This window comes from Pinus tabuliformis, chromosome X, assembly GCF_031772625.1.
Source record: "Pinus tabuliformis cultivar Carrire ecotype Pingquan chromosome X, CPIR1, whole genome shotgun sequence".
NCBI classification, from domain to species: Eukaryota; Viridiplantae; Streptophyta; class Pinopsida; order Pinales; family Pinaceae; genus Pinus; species Pinus tabuliformis.
This window is the reverse complement of record NC_142308.1, coordinates 131,161,744-131,181,261: the sequence shown is the minus strand read 5'-3', so window position 1 is coordinate 131,181,261 and position 19,518 is coordinate 131,161,744.

Genomic DNA, 19,518 nt, shown 5'->3' with positions numbered 1-19,518 from the left:
TACACTTCCATCAAGTTTATCATGGCATGCTAGATTTGGACATTTGAACTATGACAACCTCTACTTGTTGAAGAAAAATGGTGTTGTTGGTTTGCCTACAATTCCTAGGAAATTTAAGCAATATGATTCTTGCATTCTAGGAAAGCATAGCAAACAGTCATTTCATGATTCACATTCAAGAGCATATAGAAAACTTGAACTCATTCATTCAAGTTTATGTGGTCCAATGCTTGTTCCTTCTGCAAATGGAAATAAATATATGATGACATTTATTGATGACTACACCAGAATGTGATGGGTTTATTTATTGAAGAACAAATCTGATGCTTTTCAAACATTCAAGAACTTTCATAAATGAATTGAAAATGATGCACAATCTCATATTGGGTCTATTCGCATTGATAATGGAAAAGAATACAAATCAAATGAATTTGAAAACTATCTTCGCCAACATGGGATCAAACATCAAACAACTATGCCTTATAATCCCCAACAGAATGGTGTAGCAGAAAGAATGAATAGGACAATCTTAAATATGGTACGCTCCATGCTCTTCTTCAAAAATGTAAAAATAATGTTTTGGGCCGATGCTGTTCTATGTGCTGCATATATAAAGAATAGATGTCCATTTAATGCTATTAGAAACAAGACTCCATATGAAATGTGGTATGGGCACATTCCTTCGGTAAAGCATCTCAAGGTCTTTGGTTCCCCCTATTATGCCTTGAGACCAAAGGTACATAGAAAAAAACTTGGTGCAAGAAGTCGTAAGTGTATCTTATTGGGGTATTCAAACACCTCCAAATCATACCGTCTCTATGATGAAGTCAATAAAAAGTTTGTTATATCTAGAGATGTAATATTTCTTGAATCATCCAGAACTAACAATGTTGTTGAGCAGCAACATGATCGCTTGGATAGATTCACAAATGAAAAATCATTTCAAGAATTTGATAATCAGATTCCACATCTTGAAGGGAGGATTCCTATACTAGATCAACATGTGAAATCTTCTTCTGAATACCTCTCTCCCCCACATGAAACTCCAACAACAGATGATGCTTTAAGTGATTTGATTGATAGAATTGGGAGACTCAATCTTGATTCAGTCCGAACTCAATGAACGGAGCAGCGTGGACCATCTGAGAAAGGTCCCCCAAAGTGGCTGACAAAGACACTTGAAAGTGTTCATCGTGATGAGGTTGGAAAGATAGGAACTAGAAATTCAAATCGGAAAAATGGAGGTGATGTAGATGACTCTAATTCACCTATTGATATGGATGTTTCTTATGATTGTGAATTGAATTTGTCTACAAATTTTGAACCAACTTCCTTCAAAGAAGGTATTTCTCATGATGAATGGAAAGAAGCAATGCAAAAGGAGTATGATTCCCTCATAAAGAATGGCACTTGGAAGTTGGTTGATCCTCCATTAGGAACCAAACCAATTGGCTGCAGGTGGGTCTACAAGAACAAGTATAAAGCTTATGGCTCACTTGGCAAGCAAAAATTCAGGCTTGTGGGAAAAGGTTTTGCACATAAGGAAGGGGTCGATTATGAGGAGACTTTTTCCCCCACAACAAAATGGGCTACCATCCGGACACTCTTTTCCCTAGCAGCTCAGAATAGCTGGAAAGTCCATCAAATGGATGTAAAAACTGCTTTCTTGAATGGAGATACAAAAGAGAATGTTTTTATGTCCCAGCCTAAAGGATTTTTTGTGAAAGGACATGAAAATAAATTATGCAAACTTGTGAAATCCTTGTATGGCCTCAAACATGCACCGCGAGCCTGGTATGAAAAACTAACTGAGCATCTTCTGAAACTCAATTTCAAACATTATGATCTTGATGATGTAACTTTATTTGTCAAGAAAGTTGGCAAAACAGTTGTATATCTTGTGGTATATGTAGATGATCTTTTGATGATAGAGAACAATGAAAGCTACATAATTTGTATCCATAAATATGGAATTGGGGAAAGTTTTGAAATGACTAATTTGGGCTATGTTCATTACTATCTTGGTATTGAAGTAACTCAACATCCGAAGTCCATATTTCTTTCTCAAAAGAAGTACGTTGGAGATTTTTTGAATAGGTTTGGCATGACAGAATGCAATCCTCTTACTACTCCAATGGAATAAAACTTAAAGCTCACATCTATTGAAGGAAAAGAATTTGAGGATGCAACAAAGTATAGATAGCTTGTAGGAAGTCTAAACTACCTAACTACTACTAGACCAGACATTTTGTTTGCTGTTGGAATCCTCTCTAGGTTTATGCAAAAGCCTTGTGAGGGACATTGGTCTACTGCAAAAAGAGTTCTAAGGTAATTGAAGGGAACTCAAGACTTTGGAATCAAGTATACATAGGTGGGCGAATTCAGCTTGATTGGATACTCTGATTCATACTTTAATGGAGATAAAGAAACTGGGGTATCTACTTCAGGATATGCCATGAGTCTTGGATCAAGAGCTGTCTCCTAGAGATCACGTAAACAATCAGTTCCAGTAGAATCCACAACAGAAGCAGAATATGTGGCAGCAACTGAGGCAACAAAAGAAATTGTGTGGATTAGGAAAATTCTTGAATATTTGCAGGTAAAACATGTACAATCAACTCCAGTCATGATTGAAAATACCTCTGCAATAAAGTTGGCCAAGAATCCAAAGTTCCATGATCGAACGAAGCACATTAATACTAAATATCATCTGATTCGACATCATGTTGAGGTGAGAACAATCCATCTCCGTCATTGTTCCACTAATGAGAAAATTGCAGACATCTTCACCAAAGCACTTGGAAGAGAAAAGCTTGAACGATTCAGAATGATGCTTGGACTCACCAAAATCCCTTCAGATTAAGGGGGGGAATGTTGACACCTAATCATCAGGATTGGGTGAATAAATGTAATTGATGTAAATAAATAATAATAAATATGAACAATCATCGGGAAATGAAATGAACAGTCTCTCCCTCATGTATATAATAAAGACCAACCTGAAGGAATGAAATATGAATTGATTTGGTGGAGTTATTTCCTGGCCTGACATAGCCGTTACAACACTTGGTGACACACTGGTAGAAATCTAGTTCTCTGAATGGAACTTGTTCTGTGAGAAGCGAGTCTAACCCTTCCAGAAGTATTGTTCAATTCATTGATCATGATGGCTACCGCAGTAGCTTATGTGAAAGATGTAGTCCCTACCATTCTCTTGATCAGTCAGCACACATATAACACAATCCAACATTCTCCTACTTGCTCATAAAGAATGGCACTTGGAAGCTGGTTGATCCTCCATTAGGAGCCAAACCAATTGGCTGCAAGTGGATCTACAAGAACAAGTATAAAGCTGATGTCTCACTTGAAAAGAAAAAAGCTAGGTTTGTAGCAAAAGGTTTTACACAGAAGGAAGGGGTCGATTATGAGGAGACTTTTGCCCCCACAGCAAAATGGGCTACCATCCAGACACTCTTTGCCCTAGCAGCTCAGAACGGTTGGAAAGTCCATCAAATGGATGTAAAAACTGCTTTCTTGAAAGGAGATCTAAAAGAGAATTCTTTTATGTCCCAGCTTGAAGGATTTTCTGTGAAAGGAGATGAACATAAAGTATGCAAAACTTGTGAAATCCTTGTATGGCCTCAAACAAGCACCGCGAGCCTGGTATGAAAAACTAACTGAGCATCTTCTAAAACTCAATTTCAAACATTATGATCTTAATGATGCAACTTTATTTGTCAAGAAATTTGGCAAAACAGTTGTATATATTGTGGTATATGTAGATGATCTTTTGATGATAGGGAACAATGAAAGCTACATTGTATCCATAAAGAAGGAATTGGGGAAAAGTTTTGAAATGACTAATTTGGGCTATGTTCATTACTATCTTGGTATTGAAGTAACTCAACATCTGAAGTCCATATTTCTTTCTCAAAAGAAGTACATTGGAGATCTATTGAACAGGTTTGGCATGACAGAATGTAATCCTCTTACTACTCCAATGGAACAAAACTTAAAGCTCACATCTATTGAAGGAAAAGAATTTGAGGATGCAACAAAGTATAGATAGCTTGTAGGAAGCCTCAACTACGTAACTACTGCCAGACCAAACATTTCGTTTGCTGTTGGAATTCTCTCCAGGTTTATGCAAAAGCCTTGTGAGGGACATTGGTCTGCTACAAAAAGAGTTCTAAGTTACTTGAAGGGAATTCAAGACTTTGGAATCAACTATACACAGGTGGATGAATTCATCTTGATTGGATACTCTAATTCAAACTTCGATGGAGATAAAGAAACTGGGGTATCTACTTCAGTATATGCTATGAGTCTTGGATCAGGAGCTGTCTCCTAGAGATCACGCAAACAATCAGTTCCAGTAGATTCCACAACAGAATCAGAATACATGGCAGCAGTTGAGGCAACAAAAGAAATTGTGTGGCTCAGGAAAATTCTTCAAGATTTATAGGTAAAACACGTCTAATCAACTCCACTCATGATTGACAATACCTCTGCAATAAAGTTGGCCAAGAACCCAAAGTTCCATGATCAAATGAAGCACATTAATATTAAATATCATCTGATTCGACATCATGTTGAGGCCAAAACAATCCATCTCCGTCATTGTTCCACTAATGAGAAAATTGCAGACATCTTCACCAAAGCACTTGGAAGAGAAAAGCTTGAATGATTCAAAATGATGCTTGGACTCACCAACATCCCTTCAGATTAAGGGGGGGAATGTTGACACCTAATCATCAGGATTGGCTGAATAAATGTAATTGATGTAAATAAATAATAAGAAATATGAATAGTCATCGGGAGATGAAGTGAACAATCTCTCCGTCATGTATATAATAAAGACCAACCTGAAGGAATGAAATATGAATTGATTTGGTGGAGTTACTGCCTAGCCTGACATAGCTGTTAGAACATTTTGTGACACACTAGTAGAAATCCAGTTCTCTAAATGGACCTTGTTCTATGAGAAGCGAGTCTAACCCTTCCAGAAGTATTGTTTGATTCATAGATCGTGATGGCTACCGCAGTAGCTTATGTGAAAGATGTAGTCCCTACCATTCTCTTGATCAGTCAACACATATTCCAAGCCAAGTTAGCTTAGTCATTTCAATTGGGGATGAGGGGTATATTGGTGCATAAGTGATATAGCTATCAGAGTTTAAGTTTCATCTCTGGTGTTGCTTCATTGCTAGCAAGCCTGGACAATACACCGACGGAGTCACAAAGGAACAAACGCATCACTTCGCTGCTAGTGAGCCTAGTCAGTACCCTGACAGATTTACTTGCATCACCTCTCTGCACAGGAAGCCTTTCTCTTCTTTCGCCTTGTTCATTTTTTTTCAAGAACTGTGTATAGGCACTTATTTATTTTAGAGGCAGAAGAGGGATCCCAACTTATTGAGAGCAGGAGAGGTTGTTCCTTCAGAGAAGTATATTATATATACCTCTGACATACTTGTTAATTTTTTCCCCCTCACCTTACTCTACTTGAATGAGTTGACAAGGGTTAACCCAAAAGAACCGATTAGAGTAGGTGGTACTAGTTAGAGTGCAAGTGTTGTGTTTTCACCAAGACTCACTCTAAACAGAATGCATTTTCCATCAAGGCATCATCGACTGAAGACAACAAGTTCATCATAAAGAGAGAGGACAATAGATAACCAGATGTTGATAGCTTTACAAATCCTCTTAGATTCACTCGGCTTGTCTCGAGAGCCAAACAAGGTTTCACGAGAGGCTAACCTATGGGAACAAGCAAGCAAATAAAGTAACAAGAAAAAATCAGAAGTAAAGAGAGAGAAAAACAAGTAAGAAATGCAAGCAAGCAAGCAAACCAAAGAAAGCAACATAGTTACTGATCAAACGAGAAAATGACCTAGTACCCGTTTTTTTAAGGTAGCAAAAATCACTTGATTTTGAAAAATGGTGATTCAGAATACACATTTTTTTTTGGAGCATATTTTTGCCACTTTAAATTTTTTTATATATCAAGTATGAACAATTTTTTTAAATGTTAGTGATTTTCATGCTGATTTTAAAAGTGTTGATGCAGCATCAACACATTTATTTAGAGGGCTTATTTTTGACCCTTTAATTTTTTTTTTTTTTTTATGTATCAAGTTTGAACATTTTTTTTTGTTAGTGATTTTGATCATTATTTTGAAAAGTGCTAATGAGCATCAACCCTTTTTGTTTAAAGGGCTTAGTTTTTACACTTTAAACTTTCTAATGAATTAAGTGTGGACAATTTTTTTTAAATGTTGGTGATTTTCATGTTAGTAAAAAAAAAAAAACATGACCAAAAAAAAATACAAACAAAAAATTGAATAAAATATTAACCGAAAAAAAAAAAACAAAAAAATATCAAAAAATAAATAAAAGATGAAAGATTATATATATATATATATATATATATATAATTTAAAGAAAAACAAATTAAACAAAAAAAGAATTAAAAACATTTTTTCTTTTGTTAAAAAAAAAATTAAAAAATAAAAACCTCATTAGGAAAAGAATAATTTAAAATAATTACCAAAAAAATTCATAAAAAAGAGAAAAAAAATAAAATTAAAAAACAATCAATTAAAATAAAAAAAATAAAAATATATATAAATTAAATAAACAAAATGAAAAATAAAAAATAAAATAAAACATAAAATAAAATAAAATAAAAATTTAAGAAATGTTTTTTTTTTTATATTGAAATTATAAAAATAAAGAAATAACATAAAATAAAATTAAAGGAAAATAACAATTTTATTTTTATAAAAATTAAAAACAAAATTTAAAAAAAATATTAAAAAAATGAAAACAATTAAAAAAAATATTTCAAAAAAAAATTCAAAACATATAAAAAAATATATAAAAATAAATAAATAAATAATAAAAAAAAAAAGTATTACAAAAACTACAAAACAATTTTAAAAAAATCAAAACAATTTTAAAAAAATTAATTTAAATTTAAATTTTAAAATAAAAAAAATAAAAAAAAACTATTATATAGATATATATATATATATATATATATTTTGACATCTTAAACAACCGTGAGCCTGACTCTGATCATAGGCCTTTACTTATAACTCTCAATTTTGTCATGCATAGAGATCCCATAGAAGATAATCCTTATAGCCAAAAGATCTTAATCTTTGATAGAAATAAAAACGATCTCTTTCTAAATGAATTAAAAACTAATTTGCTTCCTTTATCTAGTATAGACAACATAGAATACCTCTATCATAATTTTACTACAACCCTCTCATATTCTATTAACAAGTTCTCAATTGAAGTTTAAAGTAATAAAATAAATAACAAAAACCAAACATGGTATGACAAAGATTGTAAAAGTTCAAGGAGAGAAATTAAGGAAGCTGTTAATGAATCTCTTAAAATTGGTAAGATAAAAATATACAAAGCCCTAACTAAAAGGGAAAAAGGTAGTATATTTGTAAGAGACAAGAGAATCTCTTACACCTCTCTAAGGTAGCTCCTAAGAAACTATGGAGGAAGATTCTAACTAGTAAAACTAAATATAATAATAAAATTGCTTTACGCGATTGGAATTTCTATCTTAAAAATCTTTATGAATCTCCAAATGTCATGGATAACTTTGAAACCCTGCTCACAAAAAAAGAAGTTTTCTCATTAGAAGACATTGATTTTGGGGTTAAACGCCTCGCAAATGGGAAAGCTAAAGACATTGACCAGGCGGAAATCTAAAAAATTGGAGGTCTTGTCCTCATCCCCCACATCCACAAGCTTTTCAATCAAGCGGTCAAGCAAGGGTTCCCTAAACCATGGACTCAGAGCCTCATTATCATTATTTTTAAAAGTGGGGATACAAATAACCCCTCTAATTATCAGACAATTATGATCAACCCCCTCTTACCCAAGTTACATGGTATTATTTTGGAAAAGAAGTTGAGCATATGGCTTGAAAGTGAAGGTAAGCGAGCTAAAGGCCAAGCGGGTTTTAGAAGGGAGCACTCAACAACGAACCACCTCGTTATGCTTAGGATCATTGTGGAGGAATCTCGCAATGATAAATCCATGACAACTATAAGGCTATACGAGAATGTAATTTCCAAGTTAAAGAGAAATGAGGGGTGGTCGAAAGATATTAAGTGTAATATCGGAGTTAAACAAGGTTGCCCCTCTCCCCTACCTTATTTGGCATTTACATTGACAAGATAAAAGGTTGTTTAGAGGAAGCAGACTGTGCTGGCACAATCTTAGCTGGGATAGTCATCATCCTTCTTCTCTATGCAGACGATATTGTTCTTCTCACAAGGTGCCCATATGATCTTGATAAGCAACTTAGATTTCTTAAGGATTTCTACTCTACCATGGGTATGACTGTTAATGCTGACAAAACAAAAGTTATGATTATCAAATCCAAGAAGGACACTTATGCTAATTTTATTTATGACAATAGTAACTTGGAGGATGTGCCTTCTTACAAGTACCTAGGAATTGATATTCATTACAAGCTCAATTGGGCTATAGCATTAAGAAAAGGATTAATGGGGGGTGGAAAACTTATTTTGGTCTTGAAAATAATTGTAAAATGACAAACCTCGTAATGTGGGATAGAAAGAAGTCCCTCTTTGAAACTTTAGTCACTCCTGTTATCTTATATAGATGTGAGGTTTGGGGTTGCAACATCTCTAGAGAATCCTAGAGAAAGATTGAGCATTGAATCCAGAAGCATTTTATAATGTATAACCTCAAAATTAAAAGAAATACACCCTATCCTATTCTCCTTATAGAAGTGGGTCTTTCCCCTATCGAGAGCCTAACTATGACTAGGCTTGTATTGTATAAGCAAAAACTCAATAACATAGGAGACCATAAACTTCCTATGCTAGCTTTAAATTCAAGCCAAAACCACCTTAGGCTCAAACGAGGTTGGTATAAAGACACCAAGGCGTGGTTGAACCATTGGGAGATCGACGAGAATGTTGCATTGCAAAACATTAATAACATTAAAAATATTGTTACTTCTAAGTTCAAAGAAAAAATGTGGCGTGAAAAAGATTTAGCAGCTAAAATAAAATTAAGATATTATAAGGATGTCATCAACCCTAGAAGATCAAAAGTATCTCTCTCTTTTAACTATCTCATAGAAGAAAATTAATATAGCCACGATTAGAATGAACTCTCATGAGATCCATAGTGAAACGGGTCGTTGGGCAGTTCCTAAAACACCATGGATGGAAAGGATCTGCTAGCTCTCTGAGAATATGAACATCGAGAATGAAAATCACTTAGAGTGCCCCGTGCACAACCACATTAGATCTCAGTTTCATAATCTTTGTTGCAATACTAACCTTCCTAGCCTTTTACGATGTCAAAATTATAGTGAGCTCGGGAGGCTTCTCTCCAAGATTTTTGAGCATAGGAATAAAATCTTAAATCAAACTAAATAATTCATTTCGTTAGGTCTGATAGACCAAAGTTTGGTCTCAGTGGACGTTAACCACCACCACCACCACCACCATCATTGTCGTCGTCGTCGTCATCATCATCATCATCATATATATATATATATATATATATATATATATATATATATATATATATATATATATATATATATATATATATATATAATATTAAAAAACAATTAAAACAATAAAATTAAATAAAACTTAAATTAAATAAAATTAAAAAAAAACATTCAAAAATAAAAATAAAATAAAATAGTATTCAAAACAATAAAAAAAATTAAATAAAAAAAATTAAAAACCAAAAAAAAAAATTCAAAACATATTTAAAAAATTCAAAACAAATTAAAAATATTTAAATTTAAAAATTATAAAAATTTAAAAACAAAATTAAAAAAAATAAAATAAAAAAATTCAAGGCAAATTTAAACAAAAAAAATTAAATTAAAATTAAAAAAGTTTAAATTAAAAAATAAACAAATAAATAAATAAAAACATTAAAAAAAGATATAAAAAAACAATTAAAAATAATAAATAATAAAAATACCCCCCTCCCCTCAGCCCACCCATCCCCCTCCCCCTCAGCCCACCCATCCCCCTCCCCCTCACCCCCGTCCCTTCTTCGCTCCCCCCTCCCCCACCACACCTCCCTCACCCCGTCCCCTCCCCTCTCCCCTCCCCCTTCCCCTCCCCCTCCCTCACCCATCCCCTGTCCCGGTCCCCTCCCTCACCTCCCCTCCTGTGAAGCCCACGAGTCATGAAATGTGTTGTGCAACGAGTTGGGTGATTGCTCTCAGTTAAACGTGATGAGCCGAGTGAGTGACGAGTTGGCCGGTGCGCCGAGTTGGCGAGCAGGTGAGTTCGTTGCGACGTTTTGTTGTGACAAGTTGGAGGAGCGCCGAGCTAGGGTGGTTGGTTAGAGGTGCCTGGGGCACGAGCACGACGAGCCAACGAAGAGTCGAAAAACTGAAAGGGTGTAAGTTTGGCTAAGTGTGGCAACTTTGCAAAGGAAAGCCTATACCATGCGAAGTTGGGCAGGCGGACCTAACGGGGTGGTGGCATGGGCGAGCCGACGTGAAGTGTGGGCGAGTTGGCCAAATTGGAAGGTCAACCTGGGCAGGCCGACCCATGACAAATCCTTGACAAACCGTATAAGTAACAAACATGGTGGAGAGGAGAAGTCATCATTCAATCAAGTTTCAAGCTCACAAACAAGTGCGAGCTCAAGAGGGGAGGGCGAGTTAAGGGGGGGATGCATAAAGAAAAGGCAAGGTGGAGGTGACATTCTGACCGAAGCATTGAGCTGAGGAGCAAGATCGCAGAGTTCGATGAGTTGCAGGTTGGGCACTCTGCCCGATGGGTGAACTAGATAGGGTGGGCGACCCGTGGAGGGTGCGCTGCATGATGGGTGAGCTAGGCTGAATGGACGAGTCTGCGATTATTGTGGTCTGTGGGTAAGTATGTAGAATGAGCTGTGGGTACAACTGCGGGCGGTTTGCGGTTAAGGTTGCAACAGGACGGACTGCGGAAGGGTGAAGCATCAGGCTTTGGGCAAGTTACAGATAGGTGTCGGCTAGGGCGACATGCTGTGGGCGAAGTTTGAAAGGGCACAAGTTTTGGTGAACGGTGTGATGGGCGCATAACTGGTTGGTGCGATAAGTCAGTGCGAAGGGTGGCCCAGTGGTGGGCGCCTCTGCCCGATGAGTTGGGCGACCTAACCCGATAGGGGTTGGCGCTCCTGAATGGTGGTTCGGGCAAGGTTGCATGGTGCAGGCCGAGTTATATGTGTTCACAGACATTGTGAGAAGGAAGTTGGGGTTCCTCTTCGATGACTGTAATTGTATATTTTGTAAAAATTATTATTACCATTGTGGGAAGACTCATATTCAAGGAGTTGACCCTCCTGTTAAAGATTGTATCTGTTGTCCATATGTGTAAATGATAATGATGATGAAATAAGATTAAGTTGAATGTTTCTGATGTGTTATGAATGTTAATGCTTAGAAAATGAAAAACAAACTAAGTATGGAATGTTAGGCGTAGTCCACAATTGAAAGTATTATTGAAAAGAAATCGGGTGGTGGTGCCGCACTTGCCTATGAGTGGTTGAAAGAATACTGCCAAGATAGGGGCGTGACAATTGGTATCATAGGTCTGTATTCCGCGGGCTTTGGTGATTTAGGTTTTGCAGAACACTTACACTTTTTGACAAGTGATATCAAGGGCTAATTTGGTCGAACATGTTGCAGAAGTAGAGAGGTGTATCTCTACACTTCAGGCGGATAAAAGACGGAAGATTTTGATTGGTTTATGGTCTATACCAAACTACAAAGGAAATAGAAGGATGAAATGGTAGAGGAACCTCAAGTGATAATAGGTGAATATAGCATGGATGTCGAAGCTGCTTTCATGGATAGGGTGTTGGATTGAATGGAGGAGCTAACTTCGGACATGCATTTGATGAAGACTGAGAAATTTGAGATTTGAGATGGCTATTCGAAGGTGAAAGGGGAGCTTGAAGACCTCAAGGTCTGACACGAGTATACTGAGTGGATGTATATGAGAACAAGAAGGGAAGTGATAGAGATTGGAGCTACAAGGTACCAAGGTTTGGAAAAAATATTGGAATTGCAGAATGATCTTGAAGATGCTCAAAATGAGATTGCGGTTTTGAAAAAGGATATTGGGCACAACTCAGGTGGAGGAGTGGCTCATGTGAAAGTTAAGGAACCAAACTCTTATGACGGGATGAGGAATGCAAAAACCCTTGGTAACTTTCTATGGGACATGGAACAATACTTGGAGCATTTGGGGATGTCCGATGAGGAAACCAAAGTCAAGGTACCTGCTCAGCTCTTGACGAAGGATTATAAGATGTGGTGGTGAAGGAAGATGGACCAGATTGCCAATGGAAATGCTGCATAGGTCACTTCATGGGATGAAATGAAGAAGGTTGTGAAAACTCATTTTAGTCCATGAGACGAAACATGGGATGCAAGGATGAAGATAAAATATATAAAGCAAATAGGGAGTCTACAAGCTTATCAGTGAGAGTTCTCAATTGCAGTTTTGGAACTTCCAGACATGGTAGAGAGGGACAAGGTATTCAATTTTATCATAGGATTTAAGTCTTGGGCATGAAATGAAGTGAAGAGGAAAAAGATAAAAACACTTGAATAAGCATTTTCTGTTGTGAATCACTTGGTAGAACACTATGATGAAGGAACCGAAGAGAAGAAGAAAAAGACTGACAAGCCGAAAGAAAAGTATACAAAGGAGGAGCCTTTGAGATCGTATGATTAGACGACGATGAAGAAGACGTTGAAGTGTTGAAGTGTTGGATATGTGAGGAACCAAATATGGTGAAGAATTGTCCTTCAAGACCAAAAGTGACTGCGATAGCACAATCCAATGGGAAAGAGAAAGATGAAACTTCTGTTGCAGTCATGTAGATTCTAGGAGCTATGGTGGCTACAGAAGTGGTCTCATGAAGAGACCTGGAAAGAAACAAGTTAGAATATGTTGAGATGAAAGTTATGAGTGGTGTTTAGTCACTATGGTGGATAGTGGGGCAAATCACAACTTCATGAGTGAGGATACTGCGAGAAGGATTGGATTGAAATTTGTACCGGTGCAGGCACAAATGAAGACAGTGAATTCTCCTTCAGATTCTATGATCGGTGTAGCTAAGAGAGTGGATGTGACACTTGGTGAATGGACATGGAAGGTCGATTTCACTATGGTGCAGATAGATGACTATCAAGTTGTATTGGGAATCGAGTTTATGAAGCAATTTGAAGCTATGGTAGTTCCCCATATGAAAAAGCTGTACATTTATGACGGGCGAGAGGATGTACCTATTAGTGTTCCAACTGTAGGAGTTACAAAGGCCGAGTGTAAACTGACAATGATGAATATGGAGGATGACAAGCGAGATGAAGATGTCTATAAGCGGTTGACTTCTGTAGAGACAAAGCTTATGGAATAGTCACAGGTTATCCAAACATTGTCTGATAGTATCTTGGATCTATCAAGGAGGCTAGAGGTAGTGGAGATGGATGTGGATGAAGATGAGGATGCTAGGCCGAATGTTCAGACGGAGGATCAGAAAGCATACCTGCAGAGATTAGAAGTGGAGGATCCTGATAGATGGATTGAGTTGATTAGCGAGGAAGAGTCTTCGGGATCTACTTCCTCCTTATCTTCTTAGACTATCATGGAGATGAGGCTCATTGTTAGCTTCTCATGGCAGTGAGTCTCCAACATTTTGAGCAAGCATCTAGGGGTGAGATGACACAAATTGATAGGTAACATGCAGTGGAGAGTCATGATGATGGCTATTCGAAGGTGAAAGGGGAGCTTGAAGACCTCAAGGTTCGACACAAGTATACTGAGTGGAAGTATATGAAAACAGGAAGGGAAGTGAAAGAAATTGGAGCTGCAAGGTACCAAGGTTTGGAAAAAATATTGGAATTGCAGAAAGATCTTGAAGATGCTCGGAATGAGATTGCGGTTTTGAAAAAGGCTGTTGGGTACAACTCAGGTGGAGGAGTGGCTCATGTGAAAGTCAAGGAACTAGACTCTTATGACGGGATGAGGAATGCAAAAACTCTTGGTAACTTTCTATGGGACATGGAACAATACTTGGAGCATTTGGGGATGTCCGATGAGGAAACCAAAGTCAAGGTACCTGCTTAGTTCTTGACGAAGGATTCTAAGATGTGGTGGCAAAGGAAGATGGACCAGATTGCCAGTGGCAATGCTGCATAGGTCACTTCATGGGATGAAATGAAGAAGGTTGTGAAAACTCATTTTAGTCCATAAGACGAAACATGGGATGCAAGGATGAAGATAAAATATATAAAGAAAATAGGGAGTCTACAAGCTTATCAGTGAGAGTTCTCAAGTGAAGTTTTGGAACTTCCAGACATGGCAGAGAGGGACAAGGTATTCAATTTTATCATAGGATTTAAGCCTTGGGCATGCAATGAAGTGAAGAGGCAAAAGATAAAAACACTTGAATAAGCATTTTTTGTTGTGGATCACTTGGTAGAACACTATGATGAAGGAATCAAAGAGAAGAAGAAAAATACTAACAAGCCGAAAGAAAAGTCTACAAAGGAGGAGCCTTTGAGATCATATAACTAGACGAAGATGAAGAAGTCGTTGAAGTGTTGGATATGTGAGGAACCAAATATGGTGAAGAATTTTCCTTCAAGACCAAAAGTGGCTGCGATAGCACAATCCAATGGGAAAGAGAAAGATGAAACTTCTGTTGGGGTCATGCAGATTCTAGGAGCTACGGTGGCTACAGAAGTGGTCTCATGAAGAGACCTGGAAAGAAACAAGTTAGATTATGTTGAGATGAAAGTTATGAGTGGTGTTGTAATCACTATGGTGGATAGTGGGGCAAATCACAACTTCATGATTGAGGATACTGCGAGAAGGATTGGACTGAAATTTGTACCGGTGTAGGCACAAATAAAGGCAGTGAATTCTCCTCCGCATTCTGTGATCGGTGTAGCTAAGAGAGTGGATGTGACACTTGGTGAATGGACATGGAAGGTCGATTTCACTGTGGTGCATATAGATGACTACGAAGTTGTATTGAGAATGGAGTTTATGAAGCAATTTAAAGCTATGGTAGTTCCCCATATGAAAAAGTTGTACATTTATGACGGGCGAGAGGATGTACCTATTGGTGTTCCAACCGTAGGAGTTGCAAAGGCCGAGTGTAAACTGACAACGATGAATATGGAGGATGACAAGCGAGATGAAGATGTCTATAAGTGGTTGACTTCTACATAGACAAAGCTTATGGAATAGTCATAGGTTATCCGAACATTGTTTGATAGTATCTTGGATCTATCATGGAGGCTAGAGGCTGTGGAGATGGATGTGGTTTAAGATGAGGATGCTAGGCCGAATGTTCAGACAGAGGATCAGGAAGCATACTTGCAGAGATTAGAAGTGAAGGATCTTGATAGATGGATTGAGTTGATTAGTGAGGAAGAGCCTTCAGGATCTACTTCCTCCTTATCTTCTTAGACTATCATGGAGATGAGGCTCATTGTTAGCTTCTCATGGCAGTGAGTCTCCAACATTTTGAGCAAGCATCTAGGAGTGAGATGACACATATTGATAGGTTGCATGCAGTGGAGAGTCATGATGATGTAGGAGCATGAGTTATTGTGGAGGCGATGCATGGTTGGATTAGCTACCCAACTAGTCACCAACGTGAGGGGTAACAACACATGATTTCTTGTAGAGTTTGACATATCTATGGCGTGAGGCAGGTTGACAGGTGGACACATTTGGATTACCCATACACACATTTGTGTGGTTTGATAGTCTTGGTGATGGTGATTGTCAGGATTGAGAGTTGTCGAGGACGACAACCATTTAGAGTGGGGGAGTATCTCAAGCCAACGAGTCGTGTAATGCAATGTGCGATGAGTTGGGTGAGCGCTCTCGGTTAAATGCGACGAGCTAGGTACATGAAGATTCAACGGGTGCAGCGAGTCGGCGAGTGGGAAAGTTGGTTGTGATGTTTTGTTGCGATGATGGGATGAGTTGGAGGAGCGACGAGTTGGGGCAGTCGGTTAAAGGCGCTCTGGGCACGAGCATGATGAGCCAACGAAGAGTCAAAAAATCAAAAGGGTGGAAATTTGGCTAAGTGTGGCAACTTTGCAAAGGAAAGCTTATACCGTGCGAGGTTGGGCATGTGGACCCGGTGGGGTGGCGACATGGGTGAGTCAACATGAAGTGTGGGCGAGTTGGCCGAATTGGCAAGTCGGCCTGGGTAGGCCGACCTATGACAAATCCTTGACAAAGCATATAAGTAACAAACACGATGGAGAGTAGAAGTCATCATTTGATCAAGTTTCAAGTTCACAAACAAGTGCGATCTCAAGAGGGGAGGGCGAGCTAAGGGGTGGGTACATAAAGCAAAGGAAAGGTGCAGGGGACATTCTGACTAAAGCACCAAGCTGAATTGCAGGATCGCATAGTTCGGGGAGTTGAAGGTTGGCCACTTTACTCGACAGGTGAACCGGATAGGGCGACGAACCTGTGGAGGATGCGCTGCATGACGAGTGAGCTGGGCTGAACGAACGGGTTTGCGGTTACGGTGGTCCGTGGGTAAGTCTATGGAACGAGCTGTGGGTGTGACTGTGGGCGGTCTACGGTTAAGGCTGCAGTAGGGCGGGCTGTGGATGACCGGATTGCTAGGCATTGGGTGAGCTGCAGACAGGTGCCAGGTAGGGCGACTCGCCGTGGGCAAAGTATAAATGGATGCGAGTTTTGGTGAACAGTGTGAGGGGCAACATAACTGGTTGGTGCGACGAGTCAGTGTGGAGGGTGACCTGAGGGTGGTTGCCTATGCTCGATGAGTTTGGCGACCCGATTCGGTAGGGGTGTGTGCTCCTGAACGATGGTTTAGGCAAGGCTACACGGTGTAGGTTGAGTTGCATGTTTTGACAAATATTGTGAGAAGGAAGTTTGGGTTCCTCTCTGAAGACTATACTTGTATATTTTGTAAAAATTATTATTATTATTATTGTGGGCAAACTCATATTCAGGGAGTTGCCCCTCCCGTTAAATATTGTATCCGTTGTGCATATGTGTCAATGATAATGATGATGAAAGAAGATTAAATTGAATGTTTCCACTATGTTATGCATTTTAATGCTTAGAAAGTGAAAAATAAACTAAGTAGGGAATGTTAGGTGTAATCCACAATTGAAATTATTGTTGAAAAGAAATTAGGTGGTGGTATCGCACCTGCCTATGAGCGGTTAAAAGACTACAACCAAGATAAGGGCATGACACCTCCCCTCTCGGCCCCTAGCCACCGGTATGGAGGCCGCACGCTGGGTGCTAGGAGGGGAGGGGGCTGAGGGAGGTGAGGGCTGGTGGGGGGTCAAGGCCCTAACCCCCACCGCCTCCCTCAACCCCCCTCCCCTCCCGCATGGGGACCGGGAGGGGAGGAGGGTGAGGGAGTAGGGAGTTGTGGGGGGGAGGGAGGTGAGCGCAGGGGATCGAGGGGGGCGAGGAGAGAGGGGAGGGGGTCGGGGCGGAGGGGAGGGGAGAGGCGTGAAGGCAGGGGGAAGGGGGGTGAGTGAGGGCAGGGTAGCAGCGGGGGATAGGAGAGGGGGCAGGGGGTGAGGGCACGTGGTCGGTATGGGAGAGGGGGAAGGGGCGTGAGTGAGGGCGGCACGGTGGTAGGGGAGAAGAGGTTCAATTTTTTTTTTTATTAATTTTTTTTAATGATTTTTATTTATTTTTTTAATTTTTTATTTATTTAGTTATTTTTTTTAATTGCCTTGAATTTCTTCTTCTTCTTCTTCATAATTTAAGTAATTTTTTTTTTAAATAATTTAAATTTTATAATATAATTTTCATAATATATATATATTTTAATTTGTTTGTTTTTTTAATTGTTTTGAATATTTTTTTTTAATTTATGTTTTTATTTTGTTTTTTGTTTTTTTATGGTAATTATTTAACTTTTTTTACAAGATGTTTTTATATTTTATTTCTTATTCTAAACTTTAAAAAATGGTTTTTTTTTTTTTTTTTTTTTTTTAAATTATATATATATTTTTTGTTTTTTTTTTTTTATATTTTATATTCTCTTGTTTTATTTATTTATTTTATATTTAAATTTTTCATTTTTACAAGCTATTTTTTTTTAATAACATTTTTATGGTTTTTTTGTTTTCTTTTTAATTATCTTTTATATATTTTATAAATTTTAATTTATTTTTTGTCATGAATCGTCCACTTGTCACCCCTAGCCAGTTGGGCCTTGGGTTGGCTGGGGATTTTTTTTTTTCCCTTTTAGGTTTTTAAGTTTTTTTAATGTTGTATTTTATTTTTGTAATCTTTGTATTTTTTTAATTTTTATCTTGTTTTTATTTTATTTTACTCCCTCTTTTTCTTTTTTTTTCCCGAAATCTGCCTTGCTAGCCCTTGGACAGGTTGGCCGCAAGGTCGCCTCCCCGCCCACACCCGCAACCAACCCCACACATGGGTGGCCAAATTTTTTTTTTTTTTAAATTAATTTTTTATTTTATTTCATTTTTTAGCTTTTTTTTGTTAATTTTTAAATTTATTTTTTTTAATTGCTTTATTTTGATTTTTTAATTCAATTTTTTATTTTTTATTTAAAAATTTAATTTTTTTTTTTATTTTTGATTTTTTAATTTAATTCAATTTTTAGTGATGCGTTTTTTTATTTAAAAAAATCTTTTTTTTTTCTTCTTCTTCTTTTTTTTTTGTTTTTTTTTTTTTTTTTTTTTTGTTTATTTTATGATATATTTTTTTTTTTACATTTCTCAAGTTTTCTTTTTTGTCTTTTTTTAGAGTTGATTTTTTTATCATGTTTTTAAGTTTATTTTAATGTTTTATTACTTGTTATTATTATTATTAAAAAAAAAAATCTATATTTGAATTTTTGGTGTCTTTTGCATTATTTTTTGTGTTTTTTCACCGTTTTTAATTTCTTATAATATTTGATTATTTTTTTTCTTTTGTATTATTTTTTGTGGTTTTTTTTTTATCCTTTTTTTTTTCAATATTTCGAATATATATATATTTTTTTCTTGTATTATTTTTTGTGGTTTTCTTTATTGTTTTTATTTTCTTTTCAATATTTAAATTTTCTTTTCTTTTTTTTTTTGTTTTTTTTCATTGTTTTTCTTTTTATCAATATTAAAATTTTTGTTTTCTTTTGTATTATTTTTTTGTGTTTTTTTTATTGTTTTTATTTCTTTTCAATATTTGAATTTTTGTCTTCTTTTGCATTTTTCATTTTTATTTCTTTATACTTTTTTTTTTTTGGTTTGTTTTTTTTTTTTTAATTTATTTTTCTACAGGGCCTGTGTCAATGTTGGTCTAGCAACTTGATCCCATTATGGGCAATTCAATAGTTAATTTTAAAATTTTCGTTATAATGAATCGAGTCTGCCCCCACAATGTATCAATTTCATGGTTGGTTTTTAAGTTTTCATTGCAACGGGTCGATTTCGCATACACCATGTGTCAATTTGAT